Here is a 25,543-nt window from a genome sequence, read left to right as displayed (position 1 = left end):
GAACAACAGCAGAGATATAATGACATAATGATGATCACATTAGTTGTCTATTGTGGTGGTATAGTGGTTAGCATGACCGCTTTACAGCAAGAGGGTTGCTGGTTTGAGTATAGTTTAAAAAAAAGTACATTGTTTTGTCCATACTTCTTTATATTGATGGTATTAAATCAAAATTAAAATAAAATACTTAAATATCAACCTCGTCTTGCTTTAAAAATTTCCTGGTTAGATTCCTCTGCATCACTTTGTTTGGCTGGATGGACCCTCACAACGTTCCCAGTGTATAATCTATCCCCTCGGGAATTTGAAATGGCCACCCCTGTTGTGAACCACCAGCTGTGCGAGCAACCTCAGCTTGATTCTTCATGTGTATGCAGCTCCGCTACGACAAGCGATTATGTAGTAAGACACCATCTGGGGACGACTCATTTTGTTTGCTATTATCACTGTGAATTGTGATTATTGGTGATTAAAACAAAAATTTCCCTGGCAGCGGGACATTTTACTTAAAGGCGGACCTTTCAATTATTATTATTATTATTGTTAATACGTATCATCCAGTTACTAGAACCAATATCAACCAAAGTGGGGTTTGATTTTCCTAAAAAGTGTCTTTACAATTAGAAAAAAACCTTTTTCTTTTTTCACTTTTATACTTTACACAGTAAACCTAAAACCCTGTTTCCACTTTTTCTTCTTCATTTTCAAGAAGTAAAAATGATACTTTAAATGCCCAAATGTCTTTAATATGACAAAATACAGTATACAGTAAATATATTTGACACATGTATATATTTGCAATCCAGAATAGTTTATATTATTTGCTATTTTTTGGGCCAAAAATCACACTGTAAGTGCAATGATGTGTCAATCCCGCAGAGAGGCCACAAATGTTATATTATGTGGTCAGGGGAAATTGAAATGTGTATGGTTAGCATACGAGCTGACATAGGTGACTCCAATAAGAAGATGTTAATGAAAAAAAACAAACCATCTACATTCTTTGGGGAAACTCATCTACTGTTTAACTTTAAATTGTGATTTTGGGGCTCAGCAGAAACTGATCCAATCCAATCCAATCTTATAGTCCTTCAACTCACTAGGCGAAGCTTATGACAAAGAAAGCAGCTCTTTGGACCCCATTGTTTTCTTTGACCGTGCAGTGTCAATAAAGTTGTACATTTATTTACATTAACAGAATAAGACAAAGGTCAGGAAAAACGATTAACCACAAAATTAAAATGCAGACTGATGTTTTATTCTGTATTGGGTGGTATTTCTGTCCAAGCATTGTAATAATAGACGTGGACCCTTTTTACGCAGTACACATTTTTACATGTCCTGTGGCATGTGAATAGTAAAAAAAAAAAAAAAAATTGCATTCCAAAGCTGTCGTGCATGGAGGTTAAAAATAAAACAATGATTTATTCTGATGATGTCTGAATACTGCACAACAACTGTTACCTTTAGAGCCTGTTGAAACATTATCACAGCTACAGGCTATTAACTGGTTATAATAAAACTGGAATGAGAAGGCTCAGTACTGGACTCCAAGTCTATGACTTTCATTGTCCTGTAAAACACAAAACACAATACTATATAGAGTCGGCAACACTTTCAATCAACTGATCGTACATTCACACTTCCACTGTGTCACGCCTTTTATTTAACCAAATCCTTGTATTTATTAATTATTATTATTAATTTTAGAGATACATATGTTCTGCCACCGAAGACTTCGGCTTTGGGACCGTAACATTCTTCTACAAAATTAAAACGAAATCAGATATGCTATTTCCGTTAACGTCCAGATTAGAAGTCAATTTATTTCTGGGGTCTTCTTGCATTTACACAAGTTTATAAATCAACACTTTACAATTCTGTGATGGAAAGACTCGTTGAAAGGTGTTAACTATAAACACACCGCTCCTCACGATCCATCCCATTACGTAGGATATATTATAAATAAATGCAAAACACATTTAATGTTAAAATGCACTTGACTTCAATGCACTTTGTTATCATTTTCCTACACATACATGTTAAAATACACTTCTCTTCAAGGCACTTTGTTGTAGTTTTCCTACACATACATGTTCAAATACTCTTGACTTCAATGTGCTTTGTGATAGTTTTCCTACACATACATGTTAAAATACACTTGACTTCAATGCACTTTGATGTCGTTTTCCTACACATACATGTTAAAATACTCTTGACTTCAATGCACTTTGTTGTAGTTTTCCTACACATACATGTTAAAGTACTCTTGACTTCAATGCACTTTGTTGTAGTTTTCCTACACATACACGTTAAAATACACTTGACTTCAATGCACTTTGTTGTAGTTTTCCTACACATACATGTTAAAATACACTTGACTTTATGCACTTTGTTGTAGTTTTCCTACACATACATGCTAAAGTACACTTAGATATCCAAGCACACAATTAAAGTAATGCTATAATAGTACCAATAATAAGCATAATAGGTTTTTCTTCAGTGTTTTCTTTCCAGTTTTTTGGCCCTTTTTACCTGATTTTCAGTTTTCATTTTTTGTTCATTTGGGTGCAACCCTACTGTTTTCCCCATTACCAACTGAAATAAATCCTAATGGACAGAACCAAGTCACTCTCAAGTATTCCAGCAGAAACAACAGACAAGATTAAGAGGGAGGAAACATTACGTAGCGCCGCAGGGCAGGCAAGTGTACAGATAGTGTCTGTAGAGTTCCAGTGTGGATAAACCCCCCTGATGGGTGTATTTGTTTTTGCCACAGTGTGTTCGGAGGAGAGAATTGTAATGGCAAATTGTGTCCCTGTCTACTACCTCTTTCTCTCTTCACTGTTTCTCTCATTCAAATCTCTCTTTTAATGGGCTTCATTGGTGCCACCGTGGAATAAGTGTTGCCAAAGCACTTAAGGGGCTTAAGTCAGCGGCGTGCTGGAAATATTAAACACTCAAAGAGCCTTACAAGGATCGCTGCCTGCTTAAATATGCCGGGGAGGTCGCTCCAGCGTTTAATACCAGTGGTATTAAAGTGCCACGACAAGGGAGAGGAACAAGAAAACAGATATATACACAGTTTGTGCCAGAAGTGGTGACAGAGACGGGGGGCCTGTTGAGATAAGAGCCAATAAATAAAGAAGCCATGATTCAGTATAATCACAAGGATGGATATAAAATAGATGAGAAGGATATAAAGGCTCCGGGGTGACTTTACAAACTGAAAAAGGGGTGAGGTTGACGCCTTTTGTTTATGAATGTGTAAATCATGATCCATTTCTGTGAAACAGTTCACTCTTACATGTATAGAACCGACCCTTGCATCAGTTACCACACAGCCTTCTCTTTGTACCCGCTCTATTGGCATGGACAACAGCGGCAGGGTTTTGAAAAACAACTTGCTTGATTTTACAGGTAGCATATGCTCATCAACAAGATCACACAGTACATGTCTACACATGGCCAAAATAACAATCGAAAATGATATGAATCATGACATATTTGTAATGACAATAAATAAAAAACAAGAATTTAATCCTGTAATTCAGTGAAATATCCTGCGTTATTACAAAAATTAATAAAATAAAGTAAAAAATTGCAACATAAGCCCTATTCGCACGGGATAAGTATTACCTGTGGACCTCTGGTAATTTGTAATAATGCGGAGAATGTCTTTGAGTTTTAATCCTGTGCGAATGCGCCATGTCTGTGATTTGTATTGTAATAATTCCGCCACGAATTAGCTACTGTAATTCTCCAAACACAGACGTCGGGTGATAATACTAATCCTGTGCGAATCTGCATGTCTGTGTTTGTAATTCTGAATGCCACATATGTACGGTAACTGTAACGGACTTCCAGGAACTCGCCATTGTGTTTATATTTACTTTCGCTGTTTTATTTTGAAGGAGTTGATATGGAAGTAGATCCAGTTCGTTGTTGTTGGGGGGGGGGGGGGGGGGGGGGTGGTGTTCCACATGAGTAAAGAAGACGTGCGCGCTGTACAGCTACAAACTAAGTTCCAGCCTCGTTGTTTCCCACACGAATACACTCGGTTACACTACTGTAACTGACTGTCTTCTCTTCTGTAAGAATAATGTTGGGGCAAATTTTGGTGCAGGGCAGCGCTTTCGCTGTTGAGCGTCTGCAAAAGTTGAGAGACTAAAGAAAATAATTTGTTGTCCGCTTGATCTTCTTTAAACAAAGAACGCTTGGTTACACTAACTTTCTTTTTCAGTAATTGTGCTCCTTTTTTGCTCCTTTTTACATCTGTATCTCTAGGTAATGTCAGTAAAAATGATTATTTTACAGACATCGCTTATCCCGTGTGAATGCACTTAAAATAACCCAGAGGGGGGGTCATTTACAAAACACAGAGGTCCCCTGGTAATACTTATACCGTGTGTATAGGGCTATAGACATAGGTGCAGTAGGAGATTACTTTATGTAGATAACTATTTTCTGATCATTGCAAATATTCTGTCTGGGGTAAACTTATTTAGCAACAACAGATGTGGTTGAGTGATGTCTAAAATGTTGTGGGTAAGATGCATTTTTAACCACCTTGAAAACATGTCTGTATGCTAACTTTGCTTTATTGATTCTGGATAAACGTCAGTTGAGTTTAAACATCAACGTTCAATCATTCTACCTAAAATGACAGGACTATGTATTAATTTTACAGTTATGTACCTTTAACATAGTGATGGGCTGGTAAAGCTTCATGAAGCAGTGTCATGTTGTTTAAAGGTCAGTAGATGGCGCCATCAGTTTAAAAAAGGTGTGATGTTTCATTAAAACAGTCGTTCACCACAAAGTAAAATAGTGCAGAGTCTGCCATTTAGTGGACTCTGAAAAAACTAACAAATGACTGGATTATTTTATTTTTGTGATATAAATGTGGACCAGGACAAACATCCCCTACATATTCTATAATTGCAAATGTATTTTTTGTTACTTATTCATTTTTTTCTGAATTTGAAACTAGCAAAATCTAACAAAATCATATCTTAAACACAGACACACACACACTCGTCGTATTTGTCTGAATATGATGTTGTGTGATATTCAGTGGCCTTCCAGTTTGGAGAGCGACATTTTATAATTTGTATATATTTAGTTAAGATAGAATAAATGAAAAGGAAAAAAAAACATCTGAAAATTTCCTTAAAATCACATAGACACAAACCCACTAAACATTGAAAAATATATATATTTATAAATTACATTTTGATCAAAGATGTGTTGTTTTCCTCACCATGCTGCTACAGTTTTCGGATTTCCATTCTTACCATTAAATCTGATACATGTTTTACATGTTATAATGGACTTAATTACATCGAATGGGGTTGAAGGAAAAATGGGACATGAATGTGGAGCTGAAGAATCCAGCAGAGGTGTAGGAGGAGAAGGTTGATGGGGAGCGTTGAACCAGCAGCACAGGGCTAATGCAGAGATTCTATCAGAGAGCTTAAGCAAGATTAAACTCCTTTTTGTCCTTAAGGCTCTTCATGGGTAAGCGGAAGTGGTGAATTTATTTCTTATTTCTCCCTGGAGACACATCAGGGTTGTGCACAGGATGGTGCGTGAGTCGAATGTGGTTAGATGGACGTGTGTAGGCGGAGAACTTGGGAGTTTATAAGCAGGCAAATGGCGAGGGATGGTGTGTGAGCTTGGAAGGAAGAGGAAGGAAAAACAAATCTCTCTGAGGAACCGGATATCAACATCAAATTGACACTGATGTTGATGATGAACACGTGGCTATGTGCACCAGTACACACACCTCCACCTGTGACACCAACTTAACAGCACAACAGCATCGCTCCGGGGATGTTCTTAATCTTGTAAACATGAAATCCTTTAGGCAGAGTGCTCAGCGCAGGCTCCCGACAATTATTATTGCGTATCGAAATGGGTTTGTACCAGAATGAAATAAAAGAGTCAAATACGACAATATAGATGAATTAGCTTCCAAGCTACCTTAAATCTAACATTGATTCTGGTGTTTTGCCGAGGAGTGGTTTCGGTACTGCAGAGAGAAGATAGTGTTAATTATGTATATTGGCTCTAAATCAGCCATTTTGGCACATTAACCAGACAACCAGTCCAGTTACCCGGAATCCACAAGAAAAGCAGTCGCGGCTCAGAGTTATTTTTGTCGAGAGGAAAATAGAAATCTTAAAAAAGACTATAGTATTGGCTGAAATAGTATTAGCAAGAAGTGAGGTGATTTCTTCAAAAATAAAACACTATTAAAGAGAGGTTAAATCACCTTATACTCTTAAAACATTAACTTGATGTCCATGTACAAACACATCCCTCCGTGATGCGTCTTGCTTCTCTTGCTTGACACCCTGAAGCAGTCCATTTAGGAGGTCCAGAACTGGGAAGGTTTCCTAGGTAATGCTTGTAAGTACTGTCACAAATTTGGGTTGATGAATCACAACATTTCATTAGTTCAATCCAGTCATTTTGCAAACACCAAATCAGCTGTTTTGATTGACACTTGACCAATGACATTTTTTTATTGATCCAACTCAATGGGTGGATCTTAGGATCAAAATGAGATATAATAGTGCTATTGTTAGGGTCCCCAAAAATAGGTCTATTTGCTACAAACAAAAGTGCAATTATTATGTGTCTGCTACTTTGAGGGCTAGAAATACTGTCAAAGGAACATTTTGTCGGAAAATAAATCAGTTTAAGTCACTCCTATATGTTCAGAACAACGGACGGATATAGAATGTTTTCAAAAATTGTATCTTTCTAAAGGGTCGTCTTCACCACTTTCCATCGAGCACATACGAACAGTGCAACAATGTACGTTTCAACGTTTGTCTTGACCCCAACAAGAGTCCAAGGTTCTTCATGTGCCAATACTCCCACTCTCTCCTGAGGTTATTTAGGATTGAATGAAGTTTGTTATGAGGCCATGTACAATGTCACGTTTATGTTTTATGTACTTCACTTTTATCAGTAATTTCCTGCATGAACCATCAACATCGGAGACGTGACGCAGATAACATAGGATTGAATCCTATTGTATGAGTTTGAATGCCACTGATACACAACATTAAAAACTCAAAGTTTGTCCACATTTAAAACTTGACACATTTTCATGAGCTCATAATCAGTGTTAAAATAGACTTGAATAACTTTTACTAAAAAGTGATTCAAAGCATTCTGTTCCTCCACAGACTTTTTCCTGCCTTTCCTTTTTTTCTTTGGTTGTTTTTTTTGTTTACGCAGCTGAGTCTGATTTAATGACAGGCCCGGAGACAAGCAGACGCTAATCCAACCAAATTTGCTGTGAACTCTCTAATTAGAAAAGCCGGTGCTCCTCGATCTCCGGACATTATGCCTTGCTGCAGGTCCTGGAGACGTGCCGCTGTCGGAATAGACCACTTCTCGCTCACCTCCAGCACTTGTGCACTGGGATCAATACACTCTGATCACTGGGTTGCGTTTGCAGTGACACCATCTGTCTTATTTTCCATCCACATCCAATTACAAGAGATTAAAAAAAAGGTCTCTATTTTGTTATTTGTTGACAACAGAGATGGAGAGTTAACGGCTCAGAGGGAGAAAAAAACAGACATTGAAAATGAACCTATCTGAAAAGAGTGTTCTTGTTTATGCACTTGTTTTAAAGCGGCAGGAAAACAAGAAAGCACCCGGCTATCCATCAACGATCTAATATCACTGTGGTTTCATCCATTTATACAAGTGTTTTAACAGAATCGTCTGTTAAAGACGGCTAAGATTTGTGCGGACGAACAAAAAAACGGAGCATAAATGAGAAAGACATTTGATGAAAGAAGAAAAAGATGCAAGCTGAACCGGCAATGCTGAAAATGTCTTTTAGTTGTAGAAAATTAAACCAGAGGCTTCCAAGGGTTTACATTTTTTCACGCACGAGTCTTTTTGATACTGTCTCTGAAGTGTTCTTTGTCTGCCAAGAATAAAAGCAAGATCAATAATTTATCTCTGGCACAAGCTTCAATGATTCCCCTGGTTTAGAATAAACGCGTTTCTTTTTTCCTCCTAATTGTCTAAGAAATGTGATCCACACTTGGTCGTTGGTGATCGACATAGTGAGCATCCCTGACCTTAACCTCAAAAAGTAGCAACATGTAAGAATACATCAAAGGAACATATGTATTCTATCAGACAAGTCTGTTATTTTATGGGTGGATGTGAAGTTATGAAGTTGACAAAAAATTATTTCCCGAGCCAAATGAACATTGACAGACTGAGGACGAGGGGATACAGTCGACTTCAGAATCTTTTAAAGCTATTTGACCACATTGTACGAGTATTTAAAATCAAACTTAATAAAAACAATTATTTTACAAATCATATAGTATGTGTTAACATAGTTAACAACGTTGTTCATAGTTTATAGCTCAAGAATGTGTGTTTAAAATAAAATCATTCTGTTTTTTACAATTAACATCCAAATATTCCCATCGTTTGTTTATTTTCTGTTGCTATTAAACTTCCGGCCACTAGATGGTTGCAGCCATTCTATCCTCTTTAGCTAAATAAACATTTAAATCCTGTGAGATCCCAGCAATGACTGAGGGCGAGAGGATACAGTGACTCCAGCAGCTTTTATAGCTGATGTTTGGATTTTTTTTAGGTTTCAGAACAAATAAAAAGCAGTTATAACTTCGTCAAGAGTCATGTGGTCTGTAATTCTGCAGCGTGTATCGTGATACATACGCCAGATTCTTGCCCTAACACAGCCCTGAGCACAAGACCATCTTTTCCATTAATATGTTTAAAAACTGTGGTTAAACATGAATATTTCATATCGAAGCCTCCACTGGGAAGCAATCGGAACGCTCTGATCCATCAACAAGGTTATTCTGCGAAGATAAACGCCAACAGGAGAGTGTGCCGGCACAGTCTCCTAACAAGTGTTGTTCGTGCGCTGTGAGGCCGGCGCCACCTGCTGTGAGTCACTCTCATTATTCATGTGGCATCATACGTCGCGGTGACAAGACACAACTCTCAGCTGACTGCACGGCGGGCGCGTCAATGCGACAATCTCCCTCTCATGTGTGTGACGTTCGGCTTTGTTCTCTGATTGATCCATCCTTCCGAGCGAGTGCGAACGTTTGATGTGTCGATGGGTTTCATTTGTGTGCGGGCCCTGTGAGGGTGGGTGGGGGGTTGGGGGGTTCACATCATGTGTGTTCGTTGCCTAACTGGAGGTCTCCACCAGGTTAGATTTGCACCGTCGGCATAGAAGAAGATTGAAAGTGAGTAATAAGAAGCTTCATCTCTGAGGTTCAGGGGAGGAGGAGGGGGTTCTGCCAAATGCCATGGCCTCATTCATTCACATCAAAAATGAGCAACAAAGAGCTAATTTCACTCTCCATGATAGTCATCTTTCCTTTCAGCTAAAACCTCACTGGAGTCATTTGTTGTTCACATCACCTTTTCTTTCCTTTCACTGCTTCACATTAACATTCTGATGCTTTCAACACTTAATAAATAAACTACAGTCACGGAGAGAATGATTAGAGCAGATTGTCTTGTTTAATTTCGTGTTGATTTTAATTTCTATTATGAGGATAAAAAGAAAAACAGTTGAATTCAAAAGCTGAAATAGAAGTTCTTAGTTCTGATATTGTACTGACAAGAAAATACACGGCTTTGGGCTTTTCATGTTTTCCTTCTCGTCTGCCAGTCAAATGACAGAAGTTACTACTCGATTCATAAACATTGTTTGAGCAAAAAAAAATCAGAAATGTATGTCCATTATAATGTAGCGACTGATGCTCAGTGCTCGCCATTGTCTTTATCTTCATCCAAAAAAGACACTTAAAAACATCCAAATACCTCCATGGTGCTTGTCTGTACTTTCTGCCTTTTATTGTAATCTCAACATAAAGCATTAAAAAAAAGGCTTGCATAAATCTATATTGTAAGTAACACGTCTATAACACGTATAAGGAACTGATTTATCTAAAAAATAACAGTCGACATTAGGGTGATTAGAAAATTAAATTAGTATTTTAATCACTATATCTCATGTTAAACTGGCTTGTTCTTTTAATATCATGGTGTTTATTTATTTATTTTTTAATTTGGCAAATACCAGAAGGAAAGTCCTGCCATTATTTCCCCCCAGCTATGGAGTTTTTCGATTGGATGTTAAACCTAAACATTTACCGACAGTGCCTGTACAGATGGATAAGACTGACATTGTCTAGATCTCTTTCACCTTCCTCTTTATCCATGGCTCTCACAAAATCCCACACTCATCAGTTTGCTGTTTTTTCTTCTTGACATGTTGACTCGCAAGGAGAATATTAACGAACTTCCACTGCCAATTAACACCTCGAGCACATAACAACCTTTCATGTCGGAGGACCACACACTTGCTAGCAATAACAGTCGTGCACGACGGCAGAGACGAGGACATTTGTAGGATCGGAGAGTTGAGCAGATGTGGCGATTCAGAAGGAAAGACCAGGAAAAGACTTGTTAATGAAGTGTGAAGAAAAGGCGTAAGGATTTGGAATAATATTGAAAAGAGGGCAACGTTGCATGAGCGCTTCTTAAAAGTTTGGCGATGATTCCACGGATTAAATAGCACATAAAAAAGGGTGCATTAGGAGGGACAGCAGGGGTATTAGCGGTGAACCTCTGCAGCCATATTGTCCGACACACGCGAGCAGAAGAATCAAATGCATTAAACATGTCCTGAGATGGCGGGAGCAAGGTGAGGGAGATAGAGAGAACATTTACGAACGGACAAGAAAGTGTATGCTAATGACCCGGATAACGAAAAGGTGGCCATGAGGGGCCGAGCGAGGAGGGCGATGATAAAGGAACGCTGAGGCTGGAGAGAAGGGAAGAGGGAAACTTTCCTCACGGCCTGCTGCTCTCGGATTGAACGGCGTGCAAATGAAAAATGGAGATGAAATAATTAGACAGGCTGACTGGAAGCGCTCATCTAAATATGTAAATGCACTTAATTTTACTTTGATTTGCTCCAGCGCCTTCCTATAACACTCCCACTTCTCTCCCCTCCACTCTTTTCTTTTCCAGCCAGTTTCTCTTTCACGTTCCCATTTTATCCTTTCTTCATGTTACTTTTGTCTCTTTACTTTCGCACTTCTTCTGCTCTGCCAATCCCTCCACGACCTCTTTTCTACTCGGATTATTCTTTATGTCTATTAAAGCTACAGTCTTTTGTTTCACCAGATATGTTGTTCAACGCCTCCACAAATTGGTACTCCCTGTTTTTTTTTGTCATAAAGATGGCAGAGTGACAACACAGTATTTAAGTTCCTCGCTCTGTATCTTCATGTTCCACACAAACATTAGGAGTCATTTTAAAAACCTTTATGATTTGTCTGTGGCAATAGAAGAGGGCGAAGACTTGGAAATAGGAATCACCAGTCTGTACTCATCTGATCATGTGTCTGTTGTGGAGGTCTATCAACTCTAAAAGTGATAGTTCAACCACTACTCACCCTCATGTCGGCCAGGGACTTGGGGTCAAGGTAGGCAGGTGCAGTGCCTCACCTCTCAATGCGCAGCCCATCACAAACTGTGTTGACACATGCAATTGATGCGCACCGGTTGCTGTATCTCTGAATGTGAATTATAATGCTCACATACTTTTATTTGCCTTATTTTCCACAATCTGGCTGTAACCAATAAAGTTTAATATTTGAAAGGGTCTTATTTAGTTTTGCTGATCAGAAATTGCTTCTTCCTCGTAATCCTTAATTATCATAGTCATTCTGTATACTGTTTAAATCCATGTTTGCTAATCCTTTTTATATTATTTATTTGTTAAATAATTGTTTCTATATCTATTAAATGTTTAAAACGAGTTTAGGTTTAGATTTTCAGCCAATTGAGAGGTCTCAGATATTGGAATATGGAAGGTTAAATATTTTGAATATATATATATGATAATTAAAACGTCATATTTCAGCTTTTACTCAATGTAAAAGATGAGAGGTTTATGAAGCTATAAATCAATATTTATCCACAAACAATGGCTGCTATAGACTGCCATACTACTATCCCACAAATATCACAACAATTCACTATAGACTTTTTTGAGAAAGATTTTGAATAAAATCATATAATTTAAACTGTCTTCATATGACATTGTCAAAGATGGACAAAAATATATGTTCATTTGAATGAAGCGCCTGGATCCCAGTGGTCATCGTCTTTATCTTGCACAAAGATACGCTTGAAAACATTCATATGCCTCAGTGGTGATCGTCTGTTACATCCCTTTGTGCTCTCTGGAAGTGCTGGAAATAATTCGTCAATTAAGAGAAGTACTTCCGGGTATACTTCCGTTTTATAATCGCTTATTATTCTTTAAACGTCTGCCATAAACAAGCTTAAAATATAGTTCAATTATTTTATTTCCGCTTTTAATTCTTCTCGTCGAGGCTTCAATACAAGATGGACGTTACGGATCGCACTTTACGTTTGTTGTATAGTTCAAAGCAATGAGCCACTGGTCATTCAGATAAATCTATTATCTATATCTATAACCCCGCCCCTCTAAACCTGAGGATTTATAGATCCATGCTGCTGGGTATTGTTGAGTCATCATCCAAAATATAAAAAAAAATAATTGAAAAGAAAAATATAATCCATCTGAAGTCCTTGGAACAGCAATTCAACTGGTGGAACATTTTGACTCGGCTGTATTGACAATATACTGAGAAAGGGGTGAAATTTATTTGTTTCGGGTTTGGAGGATGAACTGTAAAGGCCTCTATGCATTTGACCCATTTGAGAAGTGGCAGATTAAAAGTTACCGGTGGATAAAAGCCCAGACATCAGGCAAGGCTTAACCAACACAGTGCCCCTGTTAGAATCTGACCTTATGAGTTAAGATCATACAAAGGTTTTTTTTGTTGTCAAGCCAAATGACCACTTACACCCTGATATGGCATTGTTTCTCTTCTTCAAAAAAATAAATATGCGTACCGTATAGGCCAAACATTTGGACACAACAATGCTTTTTCTCAATGCATCACAACTACTGATGGTGTGATGAAGCAGTGTCATTATTTTCAAAGTCCACTAGATGGCGGACTCTGCAATATTGTTCATAACTTCCTTTGCCGCTATAGCGGCGCTGAGCTGAATTCAATAGTGCTCACCGCAACACCATAAATATAGAAATATAAAAACAAAAATATACAAAGAAATATCAGAAAAATACAAAAGAAAAATACTTCAATTGTTGTTGTTCTATGACATAACATACATTGAAATACAGAAGAAATCTAACAATAACTCAACCTTAATATAAGTTGGTAAAAAGCAGTGGTAGTTGACTGGTATAAAAATATTTAACCTAATTGAAGATTTTCAGAATTTAGCTGCTTTACTTTTGTGCTTTCGTTCTGAAGCACAAATAATATGAATTTTAACGAGACTTTTAAACAAAATAAATATTATACTATTGTGTAAGTGTAAGAGATGAAAGAATAGTGTCTAAACGAGGCATCTGTCATTCTTAACGACAATCTGCCAAAGCTCTTCCAAAGCATTCCACTAATTTTATCCCATCCTCTCTTCCTTCGCCAACTTCCCACTCCCTTTTTAATATAAAATGTCCCAAACATCTCTCTCTGGGACTTCTGCTGTTCCGACAAGGTGACTCCGACTGACGCTCTGATGTGTCTCATCTTGAGAAAATATCTGTTTTGACTCAAATGTCAGGCAAGTAATGATAATCACAGCTGCGTTAAGTTGTTTTTTTTTTTGTTTTTTTTTACAGCTCAGAGGGTTTTTGGATCACTCAAATGAGCTTCATGATCCATGTAACGTCAACCGTAAATGTGATGACGATTGATCTCAGGCCTACTTGGCAAGTCCATGGAAAACAACAGAAATATAAATCTGCCACCTTTAAACTAAACTGCCACACAGCAGTTGTCCACAGACCCACAGAGCGGTTTTGCAGTGTACTGCCAAATAATAACATTTTACAAGCACCATTTTGACAGTATACTAAAAATTAAAGAGATAGGCTTTTGAAAGGCACAAGCACCATGTTTTTCCAACATGTCAGTAGGAGAAAATAACAAAGAGGGACATTGTCAATTGCTTTTTTTTTTGGTTGAAATGATTTAAAGGGCTCCAAATTTAACAGACAGAGCAGAGAGTTAGTTTTAGCCACGTTCACAGAATCAGCGAAGCTACTTTTCATGAGCGTCAGCAGGAGTTTTATGCTTCTATTGTGTAGATTAGATGCTATTTTGGCCAGATGGCCTTTCAAGTGTAAAATCCTGCTTCGTGTGTGAATGTGCGAGTTTCCACTTTGACTTTTCCCGAAATAAAAGTGTAAAGTGTAGAAGGAGTTTTAATGAATACAGATAATGAGTGAGGGTAAACATTTTGTGCAACAATTTTCTACACTGTATTTACGATGAAGTACGATTATGTTTCTAATAATATCCCTTGTGTTGTCTCCAGGTCAAGGTGAAGGACCTCCATTATATTTCTGGAAGCGAGGGAGGTAGTTTAACTTGACCTCCGGGTCAACTTGACCCTGAGATAGCACAAGAGTTAAGCAGACCATGTATAAGGTACACATTTAACTGCAAAGAAAAATCCCTGTTGCTATCTACTGTGCCACATTCTCAATGAGTAAACTAGTCTTGACTAGGTATGTCATACCCTGTAATTCCGAAAACAAATAGTTTCCATTCGACTTTTGCGAAACTTCCAATTTGAAAGAATAAAAACCTGTAACCAATATTGTGATTCCTTACTGCCTAAAGCCATTTCGATTGTACGGGTTTCCAAGGGTAATTATGGAAACGGACGGTTGCGCCCGACAAGTACTGAAGGTTGATTATCACGTCATGAAACAGAGAGTATTCTCAACGACCTTGAGAATACGTTTCTTTTGTGTTTTTGGCATCTAGCCGAGGCTCTATCTAACCAGTCTTTGGAACATGTTCTTCATTACATTAAAATGAATTTGAAGTATGAACAAGGTTGTCTGTACGTTCAAATAGAAAAAGTCCTGTCAAAGACGTCTCCCTCACACTGGCAGGAGTTTTTATTTGACCCTGTGGGGAAACAAATGCTCCATCCTTCTCTGTAATGCAACAACTGTCAGACTACAAAGGCACCTGTTTAAGTCTTCGCTCACTAGTTACATTCTTTGGTTTCTCAGCTGGAGAGATGTCAGACAAGGAGACGTCCTTGTGGCATTCACAAACCTAAAACACATTTTTAAATGATAGTTGTTTGAAGTGTTTGAGATGAATCATCTGTGTCTCACTTTGGTGACCTTGGATTTGTTTTAATTCTCTGTGTGTCCCTTCAAAGTTTCTGGTCACGTCATGCCACTCATGCCAACATTTTGCAAGCTCCTTTATTAAAAGCATCAACAATTTCTTTTTTTTCAGCATTAGTGTGCACATGCATACAAAACAAAAATCTGCATTAACACATCAATGTCAGACAAATATAACTCAATCAAGATTCTACTTTTGTTTGTAATTTAATGTTTGTATTATGTGTAAAAAAAAAGAAGGTTGTCTAGAATATGACTATTACCTAATCATTTAAAGTTTTAAACTTGTCTTTAATTGACAGTTTCAGTTGTGTGTTTAAAGAAGCAAAAGCATTTAGCATGCTATAAAAGTATGTAAAAAGGTAGCTTTGTAGTGTAAAATAAATGCCTTTTTTTCCTGGATCAGAGCGACATCCATGAGAAGTTTCAGTCTGGCTTCCGAAAACATCACTCTACGGAGACAGCCTTACTGAAAGTGTCCAGTGACATCATGATGTCGGCTGATTCGAGTAAATACTCTGTTCTGGTTCTCTTGGATCTGTCCTCAGCCTTTGACACAGTTGATCACCAGATCCTGCTGAGAAGACTGAGGGATGAAGTGGGTCTGTGTTACAGCAGTTCTCCTAATATCTTTCTGGGCACAGTTTCAGTGTATCTGCCAATCAAATAAGGTCTGAATGAGCTGATCTGTTGTGTGGAGTCCCTCAAGGTTCTGTTTTGGGTCCTTTATCATTTTTGCTGTACTTGATTCCCCTGGGTAAAATCATTGAGAGATTTCCTGATGTTTCTTATCACATTTTTGCTCACTTTTGATCCAGAGGCGGAACAGCTTAGTCAATTGTTTGCTAGAAATCAAACAATGAGTGAAAACACTTTGCAGCTAAATGTGGAGAAAACTGAAACTCTGGTTATTGCGCCTGATGACAAATTTCCAAGGTTAAGTCAGTACTTGGGTGACTTAGGTCAGTCTGTCAAACTGAGCCTGAGAAACATGGGTGTTGTATTTGACAAAGACATGACCAGTACAACACTGCAAATAGATGACTAAAAACAGTAACTTTCTTGCTTTTTTAATGTTTAATAAATGGCCCATAATTTTCCTCATTTCACAATCTCGTTATGCAGCATGTGAAAAGTTAGTCAACTGGTATGGAATCTTCTTTTTCTTTGAGGGTACACGTATGGATGTTTTAGAAAGATTTAATTTAAAAGTCATCTTCTTCAAGCACCAACTTATTCAATACATGGGCTTTCTACGATTCTACCTTCACTAATGGTCCATAGCTGAGGTTAGAAATCTGCGAGACATTCAAAGTAAGAAAGTTCAATTGGTACATAGAATATCGGATATGACGTTAGTATATATGAATATATTTAGCAGGGACTTACATCTGTTTTAAAGCCTGTTTTATATGTATAGATTTTTAAATTAGATGTTTCTTGGTAGAGGTTAAAAGAATGTGGCATTTAAGGTTTGAAAAACACACTTTAATGAAGCATGAAACATCCCCTCCAAAAGACAAAATAAGAGACACAAACAGGCTTAATAAGGCACATTGTTGACCAGCTGGCAGGTAAACAAATTCCACCTTGTTTGAGACAGAAAATAGATGGAGGTGCTGCCGTTTAATTAAAAGACCAGCTCAGAGCTCTTAGCATTGGAAAAACACATTTATCAACCTTAACCCGTCCATGACGCATTAAGCTGAATAAAAAAAACTCCCTCACATGTGTTTCTAACTAAAAAATAAAATAACTAGGTTTTGAATCAGCTGATTTACAACTGTGGGGCCGAAGTGCTGACCAGGACAAGAAGCGGTGGAACCCATTACAGCCATTTTAAACTTCCAACGCTGGTCGCCTGTCAGTTTCTATTTGGCTCTTACAAATTAATGTTGTTTAAAAGCATTCCAAGTCTCACACCGGCATTACTCATAATAACACGGGGTCGGAATGAGTCACAGTGGTGCAGAATAATTTATATATGTAACGTGATGTCTTGAATGACAGAAGGAGAACAAGGAGAATAAAAAGACAGTGCACTTCTTCGGTGTTAATTTCTTCACTGCAAATACCATTTTTGTTGTTTAAAAGTGTTACTAAATGTTCCTGTGGTTATCTACTCTTCCACAATGTGAACAAAATAAGAAAAATAACGTGAATTTTTGAGGTCCATCCATAAGTTTGAACTATGTGATAAGATAATCTTATTATCTGATCAGCTATGATTTATGAGAGTGCAGCCACTAAATAGAAAAGCCCCAAAAAAGTAAGCACCTGAGGTCACATGCTCGTCCGACGTTTAGGTACACACCATCATACCGTCACACTCTCCATTTTACACACCTTCGACCCTTTGCAAATTGTATTTTTTATTTATGTTTAAGATTTCATGTTTTTTTCATGTTTCTTTTTTACTCTATCCTAATTCTTGCATGGCTTCTCACAGCTGCTGCACACAGATTTTAAAACTGCAGGGCCAAAGTTCTGACCAAGAAGCGGCGCAACCCATTACAGCCATTTCAAACTTCTAACTTTGGTCGACTGTCACTTTATATTCTGATCCATTGAGAGCTAGCGGGAAAAAAAGAAAGAAAAAAAAAAGGAAGAACCTGAAAAATGATTGGTAATACAATGAAATGACAAAAAGATTTTTGGCTTATTCAAACATGGCCCTGGGCTTCATTTTCCAGAGCTCATCGTGTCTAAAAAATGCTCAAAAGACCAGGTGAATACATCCAGAGAGAGATACCTGAATCACGATGCAGTCTTAATGAAATTTATAAGACCATAATGACAAAATGTCCCCTCCCCAGTAATCTCTGTGCTATTTCCAAACATATTATTATTCAAACGTATCTCAAGCTAAATCTAGCGACTTCATTGCTACACAATAACGGTCGCCTTCTCCACCCGAACAGCAGAGAATGGACCTGTTTAGCAGTTTTAGCAATCATTGAGGCAGTTGCTGATTCCATCCGTCAGAACTAAAGGCTCACCTCGGGGCCCTGAACTCCTGCCCCTGAAAGGCAGCCAATCAGGTGAGGTGGCCCCTGGAGACTAACTACTGCGATCAGAGGGGAATAAGCAATAAGAGGTGTGAGGATCCAGTCAATAAGGGATTTGTGCGACCAGCTAACCTTCATCTTCTCTTCTCCTCTACAGACTAGTCGTCTCTCTACACTCAGACTCACACCTCTAGATGTAATGTCACCTGCTGCTGTGTTGTCAGTGATTTGTTTATAGAAAGGCTGAACTAATACAAGATCAAGTCACATAGATACAAAACTACTCCTGTTGAATACGTATTTGATATAAATAACAGTTGTAGTTCATGTTTACACTTTAAAATTGTATCAATAAAATTGTTGGGTTTTTTCTAAACGTTCATCATCATCTACTTCTTTTTTAAGTAAGGGCTTAACACAGGATTCAGATGAGAATGTGCATTTGAGAAGAACCAAAAGTCAAACTAATGCAAAAGATTGTGACAAAGAAGTTTAGCAGAAAAAACGTATATATCCACAGGATTTCTTTGTGACTCTCTCATAAGATTGACAGTTTAGTTTAGTTAACAATGCATCCTGGAGACAAAGAGATGAAGACACAATCTTAAAAGTGTTTCCCATTCACCATTTCCTGCTTTCTTTTTTGAGGTTTAGGTAATATTTGGAACATACAAGAAAATTTTCAAATATTTGTACTAGATTTTCTTTTTTTTTAGTTAAAGGCCAAAATCAAAAGTAGAGATGCCTTGATGAAGCTTCATGAAGCAGTGTCATTATTTTGATAGTCCACTAGATGGCGATGTCTGCACTATTTTCCTTTGTGTTGAACAACTATTCTAATCAAACATCACATCATTTGTAAAGTGATGGCGCCACCTACTGACCTCTGCTTCACGAAGCTTCATCAGCCCATCACTACTCAAAAGTCCCATGACCTGCTTTCGTCCAATCGACTGAACTGACTGATCAACTCGATTGGCTTATATTTTTGATTTGTGTATATTTCAAAAACATCTTTTAGATTTTTATTAATTTTGGCTTTAGAACTTTTTTTTAAAATTTCATTAGGATGTGATGCAAGTTTTAGGCAATATAGTAAAGTTTGTCAGCCCTACAACAGTAAAGGGTACAACAAACTTGGAATATAACAAAGTAGATTTGTCACAAGAACCAATACTTCTGTAAAAATACATGATCGCTTAAACTTTATTTTCCCTTTTCCTTAAAAAGTCAGATGGCACTGACCAAAAGCAAGAGACTGCAGCCAAGAATCAACGAAACCTTTTAAGGCAAATAACATTTTCAAACGTGTAGTTTGCTGTTATACTTGAAGGCTGCTCAACACTGTTTGGACATATAGTAATAGTTGTTGGTTTCGTTTTTTCAAGCCTCTATAGGGAAACAACCTTCACTACTCTTTGAATGGGAAATTATTGGTTTGTTATTCGACAAAATTGTGCACTTAAAAGTAATGTTGTGCCGATGAAGCTTCATGAAACAGTGTCATGTTTAAAGGTCAGAAGGTGGCGCCATCACTTTAAAAATAATGTTATATTTCATTAGTAGAGTTATTAAAAACAAAGGAAAACAGTGCAGAGACCGCCATCTAGTGGACTCTTAAAATATGACACTGCCTCATGAAGCCTTGTCGGACCATCACTTATTAAAAGTACCAAGGTGTAAAGGAATCAGAAACTGGTGTTGGTATCAACAACAGACATTTTGGTATCGTGACACTCCTATAAGAAAAGCGATCCATGATATCCTTCTTGCCTAAATCCAAACTCTAGAGGGCTTTCTTAAGGTTTGGGTCAGAACCGGGTAAAAATAATATTCCCAAGAGTGACTGGAAAGGCCACTGATGACATGGATGTGAATAATAATAAACGAGTGAATCTCAAACACACATTTACGTCAACACAAAAGTGTCTGAATCCCTTCATCCGACGATGTCATTTCACTTTGGGATTCTGAGGTAAGCTTAGGAATCGCTGTTTTTTTTCTTGGCGGATGTACAGCTCATGACGATTTAGATTCTAAATGCAGAGCCGTGGAACGCCCTCGCTAAATGTATTCTTCTCTATAGCTCGGGGGTATCGTAGAATAAAGGGCCAGCTGCTGCAACAAAACTGATGTGGAAAACATGACTGACTCACTATTTCTCTGTGTCAATCCAACAGCTGCTCATAATGCAAACCTCTTCACACAATACAGGTTATGTGATAATGAATTACAGCTTTTACCATTTGAAACACGTTCTTATGGTGGAGGTCCACTTGGACGCTTGTAAAAGAGAAACATCTGTGATTTTCCAGGGAAAAGAGATTATCGATAAAACCTCCTGCCTATTGTGTCCGGCCATCCGTCCCCCCCTTGCCCTCCTTCCATCACTTGGCCTCCCTCCGTCTGTCCCCGTCCGCGAGATGTGATCCCTCCATCATTTCTATCTCCCCCCAGTGTGCCGTGCTTACTCGCCTCATCGCTTCATCAAGCCACCCGCTCACTGGCCACCAATCTCTCTGGTCTCCCGACATGACTCGTACCCTGTTGTTCTCCCTCAATACCTTACATCCCCTTCCTGTGACCCCCAACCTCCATCAGCTCCCTCTCCTTGACGACACATTTTCCCGTCACAGTTGCTCCTGCCCCTGCTATCAGTGGATTTATAATCCGCTCGTCTCCGGCTCTTTTTTTGATCTCTTGAGGTTGATGGATTTACACGGCTTTTGTCCACGTTTGTCACCGCGTCGGATGCATCTCAAGTCCTGGGGTTTTATTTTCTGTGAAAGGAAGTGTACTTTAAACAGCTAATGCTGCAGCCAAGATTGCTGACGTGAGAATATTCTGCTTATTCAAGATAAATGCTGAGTTCACAAGCAGCTGCGCACAACATGTTATTTTGCAAAACTGTGGAACTAGTCATTTCGAGGCACACGGTTATGTGCTACCTTTGATGATTTCAAGAGTATCCACAACAGGGTAGCTGACACTTTATTATTATGCAAGCTTTTCAAAATGATCAAGTCAAAAGCTAATACAAAAATGCAAACCATTTAATTTTAAAGATATTGAGACTTATTTACACATGATTCAACACAACAGAATAAACTACATTTTTGTCCTGACATTACTCAGGTGCACGGAATTAATCATTTGGGACGATGGATGAAAACATTTTATTAGTTTAATCCAGCCACCTTTTGAAAACTAATTCAACTTTTTTAATTGATGGCTGGCTGATCCAATTTGGGGATTCCACTCAATGGGCGGAGCTTTCAAGAAAGAAAGCGGCCCATTGGTTCATTTTCTAACTTGCGTGGAGCTGGTCCAATCAGCTGGACTTTCACAAACATTGTTTTTCATGACCGTGTAGTGTCAATAAAGTTGTTTAATGTACTTGTATTAACAGAATAAAATAGCAAAGTCAAATAAAATGTTTATATTTAACAACAATGTAGAGACTGAGTGATCTAATGATGTGTTAGTCTCATCACACTGGACAAAAAAGATAATTTTGTACGTTTATTATTTTTATGTCGCATGATCTCCACAAACTACCTTCTATCGTACCTCCTACCTATGCAGCGGACCTCATTTCAAACTACATAAATCAAATAAATCAAAAAACAATATTAAATAAACTGATGTTTTCTTCAAACATTTGAAAAGTTAATTTATTGTGGGCTGTATTTTATGAAGTCAGGTTTTTAGTGTTCTTTAAAAAAACGTATTAAATCCATCTGAAACCCAGAAACCACTAAAATATGTGTCCCAAAATAAACAAAGACGACAACATAACTTGGCAGATGAATAGTTGTGGCAGCATCTGTCTCTGATGGATTATGAGGTTGAGTTCAGTTTATCTCCACATATCACTGAGATCCACTAAAAATGAAATATTCCTCCAAGTCTTGTTCACTGCAAACTTTCATTTTGACACCTGAGAGCAAACGTCTATGTGTAGTCTGCGTCCCCAAATTACGTTGGTGTGGAGTCCACACAAGTTTTAAGCAGCAAGAATGAGGTACGAAAAAGACTGTTTTGAATTTCAGTTTAGACGTCCATTCTATCTAAAGATAGCTGGAACAAAAATCTGAATCGACAACAGTTCAACTTTCCACAAAGTTTGGCAGACAAATAGGAGATTAAAAAGGGTTATTGTTTTCATCAGATATTTAACGAAACACATGGAGGAGCAGCTGTGCGACAAGAGTCAATGGCAAATATCCCCAAAACTAATTTAGGGAATATAATTAAACAACATGAGAACGGAAAGCCGAGTAAACACTGGATTATTTTCCTTATTTTACATTTTCACAGATTATTGATTCATAGTTTGAGAGGCTGAGGCAAGACTGATCAGCAGTGTAAACACCAGCTCTTGTGTATTTTTGTCTTATCAACTGCTTGTGTAGTTGATTCATACAAAATTGCTTCTCTTTTTTTACCAAAAAGTTTTGACTTTTAAGTTGAAAGTCTATTTTCTTTTTTTGTGCCCAGAGGAAAATCATGAGTCGGTTAACAGACCATATGCTCACTTTAATTAAGATTATAAAGAACGGTTCCTCTCACTGTTTGTGTGTCTATGTGTGTGTGTGTGTGTGTTTAAGTTTGTGTGTAACTTCTTCTTCCTTGTCCAGCAATTATTAGAGTGAACACGATCTTATAGTTCAAATAAAGGACGGAGAAGAGGAGGGGCTAGTACTAACACACACACATATGCACACACACACACACACACACACACACACACGCACACGCACACGCACACGCAAACCCACACGAAAACAGACGCAGCTTCTCTTATATAGCATTAGCTGAAAAAACAGTATTATACTCAATAATGTAAGTTATTACTTCATATAAAAAACTAATGACAAAGAATGATTTCCAAATAACTAAATAATCAATAACCCCCAAAAAATAATGAAAAGAGAAGAGAGCAAGTGCAGGTGGATTATGGGCCTTGCAATTAAAATTATACGCATTAAATATGTTATACATTTGGTTTAGATTTCATCAAGAATACAGATATTTGAATTCTAAGGGGGTCTTGTGCCCCCCCTTGTGGCCGCTTTCACTTGACCTGATGGTTGATCATTTTCTAGACATTTTGTAAAAGACATTAAGATGAGACAGCAAGCACCTTCTCTCTTATATACAGAGACAATAGAAACATAAATATAACTCCTATCACGGGCAAAAAAAACAACATATTTTTGCAAACACAGATACGAATCCCATCCTAAAAACACGTATCCATTAAAGGTAGTGCTTTAATGGAAACAGAGTGTGCGGTTAAAGACAGAGAAGAAGGGAAGAGATTGAAACTGTAGCAGACAGCAGGCGAACAAAGTTATTCATAGACACATATGTCAGGATAGAGAAAATATGGGCTCATATACGACGGACGACAAAATGTACAAGTGAAACTGATAGAAACCCTGAAAGGGACCTGAGCACACTTATTCGCTCCAGACTGCCTATTAGTTCAGTCTTCATTTAGCTGTGCTGCTGAAGGGCTGTGGTAACAATAGATTTTTCACACGGTCTGCACCCTTTAAATTCAACTCCAGGAAAATAACCAGCTGGAGAAATAGCTGAGAGCACGAGGCGCCAGATATCGAGATGTGTTATTGGTTACATGATCGGCATTATTTGTTTCCATGAGCCAAAATCACCAGAAAATCTGCTGGAAACATTTAGTTCCATCAAGATCAAGCCATATTTCCAAGGATTTGTCGGTCACTTCAATATGGATTCTAGCCACTGATGCATCACATAATCCACTTTTGGAACGATGTTTATTATAACAGTTATGCACTTTTCCTAGTTGTTTTTCACCCACTAAAGTCCATGATATATTTTATTAACTACGATCCCGTCAGAAGAAGATGAAGTAAGTAAGCAATTGTTATTTCTAAAGCACATTTCTAGACCAGGGTCACAAAGCAGTTTAACAATAAAAAACAATACACACAGTTAAAATATATATTTTAAAAGGCTGAGACACATAAGACAAACACAGGAGTCCCAGAAAATCAGGGAAAAGCCTACACTAATACGAATGTATGAATATGTTTCTTGAAGGAGTCAGTAGATCATTAAATGTAGTAAGTAAGTAAGTAAGTAATTTTTATTTGTATAGCGCTTTTCCAGCCCACGGTCACAAAGCGCTTAAACAATCAAAACAATATTCAATAAAGTATATATTTTAAAGATCAAGATAAAACTGATAACATAACAGGAGTTCCGAGGAAGATCGTTCCAAAGTTTAGGAGCAACAGTCTAGTGGCATAAGTGACAACGAAATATATTTTTTATTGATCGTTTCAAGCTTTTATATCTTGTAAAAAAACAGTCTTTGGTTATGATTCAACAAATTGTCTGGTGGTTCCTGCTTTAAAACAAATAAGAAAATGAAGAGAATGGAAGTAAATTCATATTTAAAACTAAAGATAAAAGTTCTTCACCAGAAGTCCAAACTTTTGTCACTGCAGATCTAAAAGTTGAAGCGTGACTTGATGTAATATATTAGAGTAACTGTGTATATCAGAATCAGAATTATTTTTATTGCCATTGTCAGTGAAGTATTCTACTAAATAAGAATGTTCTTTGCTACAGCTGTGCAAATGTAAACATGACATAACATAATAAAAATGCTATTTAACAATTTATACAGTGCAGAGTCAAATTGAAAAAGTGTAAGAGGAAAAATCTTTGCAGAGAAACAGCTCAAATCAGTGATGGTCTGATGAAGCTTCTTGAAGAAGTGTCAGATTTGTCTTTAACTTTGTTTTGAACAACTGTTCAAATGAAACATCACATCATTTTTAAACTGATGGCGACACCTACTGACCTCTAAACTACATGACACTGCTTCATGAAGCCTCATCAGACCATCACTAGCTCAGCTATTTTAACAAACACGTTATAAAACACCCTGACAATATTCATTCATTCATTCATTCATTCATGGAGACCATCCCAGCTACTTCGGAGGAGAGGTAGGGGACATCCTGGAAAAGGTTCCAGTCTGTACAGGGCGAACACCTACAGACAATTTCAAATTTTCCATTCCACCTCTGTATGTTTTTGGATAATCCTAGATCATGACTGATTATCCGACGATCATCCCTGGAGCAGATGTATTTTTTTAACAAACCATCGCTGAATTTAATGACTCTGTGACCACAGGTGACTTCTACATTCCCTG

General features: G+C 37.7%; 1 protein-coding gene across 1 annotated transcript in view; it reads right to left on the bottom strand.

The window, feature by feature from the left end:
- The window catches only part of cadm4 (cell adhesion molecule 4), a 239,743-nt gene that overhangs the window by 60,383 nt on the left and 153,817 nt on the right, over positions 1–25,543 (bottom strand). The window lies entirely within an intron of this gene.

This window comes from Callionymus lyra, chromosome 13, assembly GCF_982586985.1.
Source record: "Callionymus lyra chromosome 13, fCalLyr1.hap1.1, whole genome shotgun sequence".
NCBI classification, from domain to species: domain Eukaryota; kingdom Metazoa; phylum Chordata; class Actinopteri; order Syngnathiformes; family Callionymidae; genus Callionymus; species Callionymus lyra.
The sequence above is the reverse complement of the archived record's forward strand: the minus strand, read 5'-3'. Positions and strand labels throughout refer to the sequence as shown.